At 45.6% G+C, this 14,520-nt stretch overlaps 1 long non-coding RNA gene across 1 annotated transcript; it reads right to left on the bottom strand.

Annotated features, from left to right (window-relative positions):
- Window positions 1–3,859: 3,859 nt before the first annotated feature.
- On the bottom strand, window positions 3,860–5,134 carry LOC137444287 (uncharacterized). The gene is made up of 3 exons (XR_010988108.1): window positions 5,106–5,134; window positions 4,945–4,987; window positions 3,860–4,675 (listed from the first exon to the last, which is right to left on the bottom strand). It is a non-coding gene; the product is annotated as an uncharacterized lncRNA (long non-coding RNA).
- Between the last annotated feature and the right edge of the window lie 9,386 nt (window positions 5,135–14,520).

The raw sequence follows: 14,520 nt of genomic DNA, 5'->3' as shown, positions 1-14,520 counted from the left end.
AAAATGTCATGAAGGAGAGGAGAAGGCTGATGATTACCAAAAGGAAGGAATAAGAGTGTAGGGTATATCCAAGTGTATGTGTATGTTTCATGAAAGCTTTGCACGATAAACTTTCAAAAGGAGCCATAAAACTCCAAGGTTAAGGCACTGCTAAATGTGATAGCTGAGATCAAAGAGAAAATCACAATGCTAAATATACAAAAGCATTCCTATCTCTGGAATACATTACTCAGTCATGGTAAGCAACCCACTTTAGATCTCATGATTACTTGAAAAAACACTTTATGGCTTACACTCTGCAGACATAGCACTCAAGATATGCTGTCATTCATGTAGTGTAGGAAGCAAGCTAGGAGCTGCATCAAAATCTTGCATCTCTTGCATAGGAAATCAGCTAGAAACCTTAGCAGTACAGATTGCATTAAGATGTCAAAGGGAGCTGTGTTCAAGGATCCTTTGAGGGCCTTTTTTCAACTTCACAAAATAGATATATGATGGTCCTTGGCCTCAAGCCTTCAATAACTCACTCATTAGAGGACAGAAATGATGTTAAACAAATGAGAGAAAGTTGTATGAGCGCAACTTTCCCACTTCTGAGACACAGAAGATAATGTGCATTCTGCCTAGTGAATATACTTGGTGAGGGACAGAAGGCATTAGCAAAGCTTTCAATATCCTCAGAGCACTTGTTGCAACAGGGGATAAGCAAAAGCACAGAGAAGATTCCTATCTGTATCTTTCTCCACAAGAAGGAGCACTGAGAGAAATAAAAGCAATAAGAATGAAACCAACACAACATAGGTCTTTTTTCCCCAGGGACAATAGTTGTGTCTAGTGGCTTAAATACACTAAATTAATGTTTAATAAGGGATTGTGGTGAGTCCCTTGAAGAGTATGTCTCAGTAATTAACTGCTCAGGTGAGAGAGTGGAAGAAAAACACACCTTATATTGTAGAGTCAATGTTTAGGCCTAACTCTGCACTCATGGAGAATGTAGTGTCAGAGGGAGAGCAACCAGTCACCTATTCTTGGCTTTTACATAGTGCTTTGTAAGCTTAAAGCATTAAAACCTGACCAAGCTGTATTTACAGAGGTGGTGTTAACCTCTCATGGACAGTGTGAGTACATGCTATCTATGGGGCGGGGGTGTGTCTCAGCTCGTCATTGGGTTTGGTTCGGGGTTCTTTTGGTTGGTTGTGTTGTTGTGGTTGGGGGTTTTGTGCATTTGGGGGATTTTTTGCTTTGTTTTGGGTGGGGCTTTTGTGGTGTGTTTTTGGGGGGGCAGTGTTTGGTTGGTTTTTTTCCCATGTGTAACTGAAACCCCTTCAATGGCCAACCTTGATCTATTTTATAAGATGAAGTGTTTTTGATGATCTCTTCTCTGAGTAGTCATCTATAGGGACATGTCTACTCTTTCTTGCTGTTGGGAAGTCCAGCCTCTTGCTCTTTTTTCTGCCTTCTGGTCTCCACCAAGAAACTTCTCTCACCGTTTCACATCTCACTAGTAACTTGTGATGGATTTGGAGCTCTTAGGTATGAGTGTTGTGATAGATTTGGAGCCACTCAGAAGTAATTTATTAGTTCAGCCAGCAACTTGTGCCTTTTCTGCTTCATAAAAAAATCTAACTTCAGCTTCTCCTCATAGGAGGCACTGTAATGCTCCATGGCTCTGCAAATCTCTTTTGTATAGAGCTGGCACGTCTGTTTTCAGTCTGGTGCTTTCTTTTCTTCTCAGCAGCAAAAGGCTTTCTCAGCGGAGCATAGAAATTAGTCTGCTTTCTTGCTGCAGATCCCATCTCTTACTACTTGGTTATTCATAAAATTGTGAGCATTCACTAGTATTTTTAAGACCACAATCTGTTCAAATAATCCTTTTTATTTATGTTGTGTGTCAATTTTAACCCCAGAGTGGCAAAATGTAGGCCACTGTTCCCTACATTGCTCCTGATCACAGGCTTGCTAACAGCTACGCCGAGCCACAGCATGGCCTGCCTTTGTTGGTTTTAATTACTGTCTGTCCTTAATCTTAGTCACTGAGATCTCTTTCCTCATCTGCTGGAATTATCTTTTACTTCTCTGCCATTTTCTTCCCTGTCCTCTTCTGGCTTCTCATCCTAAATGGTCGAGGGAGGTTCTCTTTCCCCTCTACTCTGCACCGTGTGAGGTCATGTCTGGAATATTGAGCCCAGTTCTGTGCCCCTCAGCTCAAGAAGGACAGTGAGTACTTGAAAGAGTCCAGCACAGAGCCACAAGGATGATAAGGGAGTGAAACATCTTGAGGATAGACTGAGGGAGCTGGGGCTCTTTAGCTTAGAGGAGACTGAGAGGTGACCTCAGCAATGTTCCTAAATATGTAAAGGGTGACCCCCAGGAGGCTGGAGCCAGGCTCTGCTCGGTGGTGCCCAGTGACAGCACAAGGGGCAGTGGGTGGAAGTTAAGGCATAGGAAGTTTCACACAAATATGAGGAACAACTTCTTCCCTGTGAGGGTGGCAGAACCCTGGAGCAGGCTGCCCAGAGGGGTTGTGGAATCTCCCTCTCTGGAGAAATTCAAAACTCTCCTGGATGCATTGCTGTGTAATCTGGCCCAGGTGATCCTGCACTGGCAGTAGGGTTGAACACGATGATCTTTCAAGGTCCCTTCCAGCCCCTGAAATTCTGTGATTAAATATCATATGTGGGAGATACCTTTTCTCCTCTGTTAGCTCTTCTTCAGCACTGGCTTTCTAGTACTGTTTAATTTTCCTTTCCAGCAACATGCCCTTTATGTCTTGGCTCAGAGAGCAGCAGTGAATCATGCCAAATCTCTCCTCCAATGCTCCCTCAGTGCATCTGACTATCAGCCACATCTCCAGAACTGGGAAATTCTTTGCTATGAAGTGCATTACTGGAAGGTTTACAGAGGAGCAGAATATTTATGTTTGTGTATGTTCTCACACTCCAGCTGATTGTGTTTCTTTGCTGAAGTGTGGACTCTTCCTAGAACTCATCAGAGGATCAGGACATCTAAGGCAAATTTCTGCACAGGGCTGGGTTTGGTAGAGTTTAAGGCTCTTGCCTATTTCAGAGAAGGGGCTTGTTTGGTTAAGTCCCTTGAAAACTGCTAGTAAACTCAAAGCAGTCTGTTCCTCTGAAACAGTTTCCTTTTAGATTGAAGTATCCTTGTGGTTTTTGCAGCTGTGAGATAAAATCCTGGGGAATGCATTTTCCCAAGCAGGGAGTGGGTGTTGGGGCTTTAAAAGCTGTATTCACTTACTGCACTCTCAACTATCATTCCTCACACCATGTACTTTCATTTTGGCTTGGGGAAGGGCATGCTCCTTCTGTGCTGAACTATTGCCCCTCTTCCCAGTGCTGATATTGCACAGGCCCAACGTGTTTCACATAGGATAACTTGAGACAAAAAGGATAGCTTGGTAGGTATCTTTCATTTATAATGAGTGCTGCCTCAAGAGCTGAAACCCAAGCCTTTGGGTAGTGCAGCTACATGTCATCATGCAGTGTGACTCAGCAACACTCATTTGCAGCCCAAGGTCAAACACACCACGAGCTGCATCCAAAGAAACATGATCAGCAGGTTGAAGGAGGTGATTCTTCCACTCTACTCCCCTATCATGAGCCCCACTAGGAGTGCTGTGTTCAGCTCTGGGATCCCACAACATAAGACAGACATAGACCTATTATAATGAGTCCAGAGAAAGGCCACAAGAATGCTCAGAGGCCCCTAATAGTTTTCCTATGAAGACAGACTGAGCTGGAGTTGTTGAGCCTGTTGAAGAGTAGACTCTTCTTCAGAGAGACTTTATTGCAGCCTTCCAGTAGGTAAGGTGGGATTGGTGTAACAGGGGGACAAGGGGCAATGGCTTTAAACTGAAAAAGGCTAGACTTAGATGTACAGAAGAAATTCTTTATTGTGAGGGTGGTGAGGCACAGGAAGATGTTGTCCAGAGAAGTTGTGGATGCCCTCTCCCTGGAAATATTCAAGGCCAGGTTGGATCAGGCTTTGAGGAGCCTGATCTAGTGGAAGGCACATGATTCTACAATTGATTTTGCAAGGGGTTTGTGTGCTAAAAAAAGAGCTTTTCAAAGGTATTGAGCACTAAGCTAACTCAACTCCCATAGCTGCTGAGAGTCCTTCTCCATTCACTTGAAAATGTGAAATTCAGAGAGTGCCTTTGAAAGTATCATCCCATTCACACTCACCCTCAGCTCTCCCATTTGTTTTGTAGTACCTTGTGCTGTCTGTTTCTCTTTTCCAGTGCCTCACTCAAATAAGTTCTTCAGGGGTAATACCTTATCTGCTGAAGGCTGGAGTCAGCTTCTCCACACCTGAGGCCTCTCTGGACTGCCTTGGGTTGCTTCACTGTCTGTTGTACATTGCTGTTAGGGTTGTTCTTAGGTTTTCCCATTTATTTGTGGGGGACACTAAGCATCAGTATCTTGTTGCTACTCTGCAGCATTCTCCTCTTCTGATGAGGACCTTCATCAGTGGCCTTCTCCTCCACTTCTTCACAGGCAACATAGTGCTTCATACACACTTGGTGGCTATGTCCACATGACTGATGGGCAGGTTCCCTGTTCAGCTCAGATTTGCCATTGGTGGGCCTTGGTTGTTCAGTCCTTTCTCTGGAAGTGCCTAGTCACAGCATTTGGGAAGGCGTCCATCTGCCATGTGTCTAGTAGATCATGGAATCATAGAATCATGGAATCACCAGAGGTGCAAATGGCCTCTGAAAACCAGTTAGCTTAAGCCCCTGCCTTCCCCCCCCGCCCCCCTTCATCTTCCCAAGGCATCCCTGCTCCTCCCCCCCACAGCCCCTCATCTTCCCAAAGCAGCTCCTGTTCCCTCTACCCCATCCTCCACCCTGCCTAAACAGCTCCTGCTCCACCACCACCAGTTTTGCACCCATGAGCCAGGGGCAAGACCCTGAACCAGCCAAGATACCACACAGAGGAGCTCAGCCTCAGCAGGGAACCCCAGCCAGCACCTGTGGATGGGAGTGCAGAAGTCATCAGTCCTGGTCCTAAGAGCCGGGGGGGCCACCAGGTCCCCCCGGCCTTTGTAGTCACCACCACCATCACCCAGTGTGCACCATGGGTACTCACCAGAGACGAGAGGAGGATCCTCAGCCCAGATGGGCTCAGCTTAGGGCTTCAGCCCTTCCTGTGTGGGATTAAATAGGGGAGTGGGTGGGGATGGTAAAGTGGCCACACCTGGGGTGGGAGGAGACTCCACCAGAGCCCAGGTGCTCTGGGTTTGAGGGGAAGAAGGGGGAAAATGAGGTGGGTGGGGTGGAAAAGGGGCAGGTATGGTGGGAAAGGAGAGGTGGTGGTTACTTATTTCTTGTGAGTACAAAGGTACAAAACTTTTTGTGGCAGGTTGAAGATAAGTGCCTGCCCTCAGATAAGCCCTCACATAAATGTCTGGATGTAACAGAGCAGGAAATTGCTTTGATTTATTGAACTCTAATTGTATAGAAAACCCATTAATTGATATGTCATACACTCCAAGTAATATAATTTTGCTAGAACAATTATGTAGCTAAGTAGAGTTAGAAATTGATTGCTGGTCTGTAATAACCTCTCACAGCAGGAAAATTTCTTATTTATCCTTTTTTTAGCAATAATGAAAGGTAAGATGGTGTATCCCCACTTCAGGGATGGAAGGCAGAAGGAAAGATGGAAGCAAGATGGAGCTCGGAAATAAACAAGTTTCTTTTTATCCAGTGCTGTTTCTTTCCTGTGTATGTATGGACAGATCACAAGAAAAACAGAAACAAATGGACAAAACCCCCAAGCCCCCCACAAAACCCCCAAACACCACAAAAGACAGTCCTAAAGAAAGTCTTTTTACAGCGTTCTGGTTCAAGCCCTCAATAGAGCCAAATCCCAACCCTTTCCCTCCAAAATCCTCTGCTGTGGCCTGAGTGGATAATCCACCTCATGTTCCATTTTCATACAAGGCTATGCTTAATAAGCACTGACAGCTGCCCTTAGTAATTGTCTTAATCCTCTCCTTTGAGGAAGGGATGGTTCTTTCATGGCTCCCCGGAAGGAAACCAAGCAGGAACCGAGTAGTTGACTTGGGATAGAACACTGGGATTTACTTTGCTTACATATGCAGGAGAAAATGTTAGAAATACAGAAAAGGAGGAAGAAATAAGCAAGGGGTAGCAAAGTAAAAGATAATTGCCACTGTGGATCCAGCTGATGTGTCCAGCTGATCCCTGCAGGTAGTGGGGAAGCTTACAGCAGCAAAGGCTGAGATGTTGGAGCCAGATGATGCCTTGCTGCTTGATCAGTGGGGAAGCTTCAAACTGTCCCTGTTGCCTCTTGGTTTTTATACCTTCTCTGGTTCCCATATGCAGTCACACTGTCCCATTCAGTTGGACACATCTGACTGGTGTCAGCATTGGTCCCTTGGGTGGCTTACCTGTGCCAGCTCCGGTCTCACAGCAATGTTCCTGAGAGCGGAACTTGTGGCCTTGCCTGGTTATCAGCTGCTGCTGTCACAGAGTTTGTGTAATGGTGTGAAAACACCTTGGGAAACTGCTGTGTCAGTCACCTTTTGAGAGGCCTGTCCACGAGAAGGTCCACAAAGACTTGTCTCAGCAAGTCCCAGCATCCACTGGCTATCAGCACAGGGTTTGTGTTCTCGTAGATAAGAAAAGGTTCCTCTTGAGACAACAGTGTGAAGGCAAACGTGAGGATGTGAGTCCTGTTTACAGCCAGATCCAGCGTCAGCACAGAGCTTGTGGTCCTCTGGGACAATGCTGTGAACCATCTTGGGAAGGTAAACAATGCTGAGACAGTTAAAGGGAAACAAACCTAACTCCTTGCACTAATGCTGAAGATTCAAGTGAGTGGTGGTGCAAAAAAATTAGCATGCAAAACTGACTATGATTTTCCTTAAAACTGCTCCCTGCTGTTGCATTTCTGTCAGAAAAATTAAGGCAGCAGCTCATACCAGTGGCAGACTTTTGCAAGGTGTATCATGGAGTTTTACTAGCAATCAAGCTTGATTGTGATTGGTGAGGCTGTGTTTTACACACCAACATGTGAAGTAAGTGAACCTCAGGAAAGGCATCAGGGCTGAAACAGGAGAGTGATGGACAGGAGTCCCTAAAGTCCTTCTCCTTGGCTTGCTCAGTAGCCTCTGCGACAATGCCTCTCAGGCTAATTTCTGATCTGTGGTGTGCTGCTGCATTGGGGGTTTGCAGGGTGCAATTATTCATTGCTGCTTCGCAGAATACTCATGTCACAGTTTTTGAAAGGTGTAGGGTCCTTTGTGAGATGTCAGATGCATCCTGCAGCATCAATTGTTACTCTGATGTCATGGCTTTACGTAGTCCCTCGGCAGGCCTTGATACTGCTTCTAGGGGAGAAAGGGCTGTGATGGAATCTGAAGTGCAACATCCTTAATTACGTGTCTTATGCTGTAAAGCAGTGTGCTTCAGCCTCTGCTCATGGTAGGAATTTAGGGAGGAAGTTTTTACCTAGGTGAAAAAGGGAGGTTCTCACACCCTACCACCCACAAACACAGCAATCCAGGATCATTACCAGCTAAACGAACATAAGAGAGAGATTCCCACTGAGCCAGTAGGGTAGGAAGGAAGCAATTAACTGGCATGCACTGCCAATAACAGCTGCTCTAGGCAGCACATTAAGCAGTGCAGTAATCAATGTATTAATTGATTTATAAACATCAGCTCTCTTAATAGCTTGATTATTGCCATTTCACTGGAATGAGGAGGATGGTAGGGGTCTGAATAAGCCTCAGTGACCGTGTAATTAAAAGCTCCTGATGTTACACACTCTGTGACGTTCACTCAGACAGTGTGGGCACGATGCATTCTTCTCTGCCTGATTAATGAGGTGGATTCATTTCAGCAAGATCTGCAATGCTTAAAGAGTTGCCATAAGGGTTTCCTGAGCTACAAATTACCTACAAAAGAATATACTTTAGTGAAATGAACAATGAAAAGATACAGGGGTCTGGCAAGCAGAGAAGGGTTAAGAGCCAGGTGTTTAACTGTAATATAATGTGTAAGGAAAGTTGCTCTGCTCACAGCCACATCTGGACCTGAGAAGAGAGTCTGCCTCATGAGGGGCTTTGCAGATCTCTTTTCTGACTTGAAAGTCAAGCTTCAGATGGACATGAGGGACTGAATTATGACTTTGTGTTACTCAGCCAAGCAGATAGATTAATGGTACAGCTCTTCTGCCCTGCTGACTCCACTTCTGCTTATATGGCAAGTGCTACCCCTCCACGCTCTGGGTATTTCTACTGGCAAAGGGCAAAAGGAAACTCAGGAGTAACAGGGAGGCTGTACACCCCTGATCAGTTCATCCCTGATGTTGGACACAGGAGGTGACTGCAAGAGTGTAAATTGCATTCTTCCAGGGCCACAGGAGAGTGTACATGTGAAACAACTCAACTGCATGCTGCTTCTCAAGAGGGGTTGTACCTAAAGTTTTGAACTGACCCAGCCTTACTCTGCTTCTCCACAGCATCATTCGCTCACCTCCCCTCTGCAGGCTCTTCCTCCCTGTCTGTCTCTGCAGCCTGCTCATCTCTCACCCATGGATCAGCTGGAACTGTGACTTATTCCACATCTCCTACTGAAACTCAGGACAGTATTTAGTCTCTTGGCACCCCCTTCAAGCTGCTAATGGACTCTGTTTCTTTTCTTCCTTTTGCCCTCTCATTGCAGCAGGGGCAGAGAAACATCTCTGGGGTCCATCAACACTTTGTTTGGTCAGTTGAGTGGACATTGCCCCCATGTTGACAGCATTAGCAGAAAATCAGGGATCTAGGGAGCAAACATACTCTGGTTTTGAAGTGGTCTAACGTTACAGATTAAAATACAGCTGTTGCTCAGTGCATAGGTAGGGTGTCACAGAATCATTGTTATGTGGCTACCATGGGGAATTGCAAAAGCTTTTGTATATAGGCATCCCCCTTTGCCACATACCATTTCAAACAGCTCATTGATATCTTTATGGTGAAAGGGTTTGTCATTGCCTGAGGCAGAATGATGGAAAGAATGAGAAGCTGCAGTGGAAGCACAGAATAATACTACTGATGTAAAAATGACTGATTCTAGGATTTGTCTTTGCTCATCTTTTCAGGCAGATGCCTTGCACTAATTTTCAGCAGTCCAAGACGTGTGTGAACCCCATGGAAATTAAATTCTAGTGATTATGTTCTGTATTTGTATGAGCCACATGTATTGCCTGTATCAGTTAAGCTTCATTCTCATCGACATTGACATATTCTTCCTCCATGTATGGATGCTTGAGGGCAGCTTAATAGTCAGGGCATGAAACCAGAGCAATTGGACCTAATCCTCCTGAGCTGCTGGGTTGTATTAATATTTGGGCAGGGAAGGGAGCTACTAGATCTAATTTTATCTTGGGAAACGTTTCAGACACTTGTAATCTAGGTACAAACCTGGTGAAAAGAGTGTCTTAATGAGGAGAGTGAAAAAGCAGCTATGAGCAGAAGCCCCCTTAGTTTCAGTGGGACTTTGTTGCCAAAATCTTGCAGAGATTCTTGGGAATCCCTTCGCATCTGGGTGAGAAATGCAGGAAGACAACACATCAGAGATGTTTCTGTACTCAGTAACTCCAGAGTTTCTCTCTCCCCCTCTTGATTGCAACTCACTAATGTCTTCTGTTGTTTGGGCCATTGGCACTGTCTGAATAATTTGGGGCAAATAAATAGAACAACTTTGCTAATGTTTATATTTCATTTACTTTTTTAAGCTCTGTCCCAAGAGGGCCACAGCTCACGTGAGAATATGTTTCCTGTGCAACAGCAATGCCATTATCAGCCTGCTGCTGGAAGAAAGGATCTGGGTACATAAACAGTGAGGCTGGGACCTGAGGTTCACAGGCTGATTCCTTGGTTCAGTTTGAAATGGAAGCATGTGGATGATTCTGTGCCCTCTTTGCCTTGTTCTCACCTCCAAATCTCAGCTATTTTTCCTGCATGCTCCATGTTTCTGTTTTTACACTAGTAAAAAAAAGAAAAGGCAATATCTCAAGAGTGATACAACCATCTGGGCTGCCAGTAAGTGCACCAGGACCCCCCTATAGTATGGATTAATGAAACACAGAACAAGTTTCATGTGGCTCAATACCTTACAGGAGGGCATCTCATCTCTAGACTGTTCATTCCTATTTCTGTTAGCATTGAGACAGCTCTTCCAGCTAGCTTGCTGCAAGTCTCCTCCCCTACACACAAAGTTTGTGGGTGAGAGCAAGCTTATTCTCTACAAATGCCCAGAAGATAATGTTAATTTTAATCCTGTCATGTTTTACCACATGCTGGTTTTGTTCTAAACACTCTAGAGCTATTCAGGCCTTTTAGTATAACCAGAATGGCTTGTATTGTATTAGAATAGAATAGAATAAACCAGGTTGGAAGAGACCTTCGAGATCATTGAGTCCAATCCATCATCCAACTAAATCATGGCACCAATCAACTAAACCATGGCACCAAGCACCCCATCCAGTCTCTTCCTAAACACCTCCAGTGATGGTGACTCCACCACCTCCCTGGGCAGCACATCCCCATGGCCAATTTCTTCCTAACCTCCAGCCTAAACCTCCCCTGGCACAGCCTGAGACTGTGTCCTCTTGTTCTGGTGCTGGGTGCCTGGGAGAAGAGACCAACCCCCACCTGGCTACAATCTCCCTTCAGGTAGTTGTAGAGAGCAATGAGGTCTCCCCTGAGCCTCCTCTTCTCCAGGTGAGGATTGTGTTGCATTGCTGCTAATCATCTATTAGCACAGGGTTTGGCTGACAGTGTCACCTTGCAGTGCCTTCCTGACAGTGGAGATGCATGCCAAATCTGACCAGCACCCAGGGAGAGCTGCCATCTACTGTTACACAGAATCATAGAATTGGTGGAGTTGGAAAGGACCTCAAGGATCACAGGCTCCAGTCCCTCAGTCATCCTGGTGCTGTCTGCTGGTGTCCAGGAACAAAATCCACTCCTGCAGAATTTGGTTTTCTTGTTTTTCATTGTTATCTTGATCTGCAAAGCACAGATTTTCCCACCAGGCAAAGTGATGCTGGTGGAAAGATTTCATTGTACCAGCCACCAGTGTGCTTTGTTTGATGATGCATTGGTGGGTTTGTTCTTTTTGCATGGAGGCAAAGCGAACCAGGAGCTGCAGCTGTGCATTATGGAAGGTTTATGGAAAATAAAGGTCCCTTGGAACCCTCTTCTTTCACCATCACCTCTCCTTTCTCACCGTATCTGCCCCTCTTCCACCCCACCCACCTCATTTTCCCCCTTCTTCCCCTCAAACCCAGAGCACCTGGGCTCTGGTGGAGTCTCCTCCCACCCCAGGTGTGGCCACTTTACCATCCCCACCCACTCCCCTATTTAATCCCACACAGGAAGGGCTGAAGCCCTAAGCTGAGCCCATCTGGGCTGAGGATCCTCCTCTCGTCTCTGGTGAGTACCCATGGTGCACACTGGGTGATGGTGGTGGTGACTACAAAGGCCGGGGGGCCTGCTGGCCCCCCGGTTGTTAGGAACACAACTCACAACTCCTCCCCTGTCCTCCACGGGTGCTGGTTGTGGTTCCCTGCTGAGGCTGAGCTCTTCTGGGTGGTATCTTAGCTAGCTGAGAGTCTTGCTCCCTTGCTCTGGGATGGGTGCAGGAGTGGTAGTGGTAGAGCAGGAGCCGCTTAGGCAGGGTGGAGGATAGGGTAGAGGGAGCAGGAGTTGCTTTAGGAAGATGAAGTGGGGTGGTAGTGGGGTAGCAGGATCTGCTTTGGGAAGATGAAGCAGGGTGGTGGTGGAGCAGCAGATTTTGTTGTTGCTTCTCCTTGTTTCCCCTTCCCTGGCGGGATTAAAAAGCCAAGGAGGTGTGGTGCTGAGGGGCAAGGGTTTAGTGCTGACCTGGTAGTGCTGACCTAGCAGCATCATCTACTTCCAACTTCCCTGCCATAAGCATAGACACCTCACACTAGATCAGGTTGCCTGGAGCCCCATTCAGCCTTGCCTTAAAAATCTCCTGGGATAAGGCTTCTGCCACCTCCCTGGGCACCCTGTGCCAGTGTCTCACCACCCTTGTGGGGAACAACTTCTTCCTAACATCCAATCTGAATCTATCTATCTCTATTTTTTCCATTCCCCCAGCCCTATCACTCTCTGACACCCTAAAAAGTCCCTCCACAACTTTCTTCTTTCTTGTACCCCCCCTTAAGATACTGGAAGGCCATAGAGGGTCTCCTTGGAGCTTTTTCTTCTCCAGATTGAATAGCCCCAACTCTCTGTCCTCACAGGAGAGGTGTTCCAACCCTCTAATCATCCTTGTAGCCCATGGATATTATATGTGTATAATACTGTTAGAGTATTGGTCACTTATGTCTCCTAAGTTGAGTTATTGATCTCTAGAGACTTGCACTTGAGGAGGAATAACCCTGTGCATCTGTACAGGCTAGGGGCTGACCTGCTGGAAAGCAGCTCTCCAGAGAGGAGTTGTCCAGGTGGACAACTTGTTCATCCTCAGTCAATAATGGGCTCATAACTGAAGAGGTCAACAGTGTTTTGGGGTGAATTGAGGGTAGTGTGGCCAGTAAGCTGAGGGAAGTTCTTCCCCTCCACTCTTCCCTGGTATGGCCACATCTGGAGGTTGCTTGAATTTGATGCTACCATAATCATGAAGCCTCTTTTAACCTACTCAACACTTCACATTATATGGGGTCATTTACTATTCCTGAGGATGTGGATTGTGACTGTTCCTCACCTTTGGTAGTGTGAGCATGAGCAGATTAGAGAGCAATGGCAACAGGTAACTTGCTCAGATATATCTAGAAGTGTCATATGTTTCTCCTGCACTACTGGGGGTTAGCATCAATGGCATACACTGGCATCCAGGCTGTAAGGACACTTGAGGCAGTGAGCAGTTGCTGTGATTCTGGGGGGGACCAAGGTGGGGAGAGGGTTTGTTGTTGGGATCCATCTTCCACTGGCAGCTCAGTTACTCATATGCTCCTCTTGGGTTTGCTGGCATTTGGTGATTTCTTATTGGGTGGTAGAACAAGAGCAGCATTATTGACACTGCAGGTGAGTAAAAGCTGATGGTGATTCTTCAACCCATCAGATGTACTAATAAGGTTTCTGATCACTATTTGGGTTGAAGTAACACCTGAAGTCTGCACCTGTGAATTGGGAGTTGGCCTCAGCTGTCATGAGAGGAAGGCAGCTCTCCTACCAAATCCTATGGCCCTGCAGCCATCAGAACTGACATGAGAAGGTGATTCCTACTGCCTTGTGACAAGAGTGAGCGTGACTCGAGGAGAGTGACTCTTTTGACAGCAGTTAGGGACCAAGCTTTTAACTGTCATTACAACTGAAGTTGTAATTGAGCTTCTCTAGACTAAATCAGCCTTTCCTGTTTGCCTTTCAAAGAGCACCTGAGCCAAGGCTCAAGTTCTTGACTGGTGTCTTACCTGCTTTTGACTCATTTTGCTTCCTCTAAATCATCAGCATTGTTATACTTAGGTTTTTCCAGTCATGGAAAGATTTGAAAGCAGGAAGGTGCTTAAGAGTTCCCTGATATGATGAAAAGTGCAGGAGCTCATGCTGGTGAGTTAATGTTCCATTATCTTGAGTATTGGGAGAATGGGAAGATGTCAGCTCAGGACATACAAATATTCACTCTTCTGTAAGGCTGGATAAAGCCATATAATGAAATTACTGCCAACACCATGACTTATGGTTTAGATTAGTGCTCATGGACAGTGTCCCTTGATCCCTTTTCCCCCCTCTCTAAGCAGGGCACCTTGGTTTCAGATTTAATAATCTTGAATAGCCTCTCTTTTAAGGCCTACTAAACTAACAGTGCAGGGTAACTACCATTGATCGCAGCTTGATTTATGGTCTACAGATGACCAAACAAAGTCTTGCAAGACTACTTTGCAGTAAAGAATAGTTATAAACCCCTCCTTCCCCTCAGAATGAATTCTGTTAGTCTAAAGATTCTGGCAGAAAATAACTCAGTATCATACCCACCAGATAATAAATTATCTGCAACCTTTCTGAGTCTGCAATCAATATGTTATTTGCTATTTATTTCCCAATTTTAATCAAATCTAAGGACAGAAAACTCAGAAAAGTCAACCCAGAACAAAATTGATGATAACAATGACATTTATTGGCATTTCTGAGGCACAAGGAGATTCAAATGAAGTTAAAATACCTTTCAGCAAATGACAAGGGGTGTAATGAAAACCCAGTGAACACAATCAAATAGGCACTGCCAGCTGCATGCAGGTCAAAGATGAAATTTACATGGAAGTAAGGAAACTTTGCTTCTGTGTCAGCTTATCCTGTTGCTAGACAGCTGCCTGGTTTGTGCAAGCCACAGCAACATCGTGCTGCCCAGGCCATGTATCCTAACTTCTGATCCTATATAAGAGAAGGAAGCTGAAAAGAAGGGATGAGAGGCAGAGACAATCCAGCAACTAAACCTCAAAGATCTTTAGGTACTCTTCT

This window comes from Melanerpes formicivorus, unplaced genomic scaffold, assembly GCF_026170545.1.
Source record: "Melanerpes formicivorus ecotype bairdi unplaced genomic scaffold, bMelFor1.0.p_v2 SCAF_11, whole genome shotgun sequence".
Lineage (NCBI taxonomy): Eukaryota > Metazoa > Chordata > Aves > Piciformes > Picidae > Melanerpes > Melanerpes formicivorus.
The sequence above is the reverse complement of the archived record's forward strand: the minus strand, read 5'-3'. Positions and strand labels throughout refer to the sequence as shown.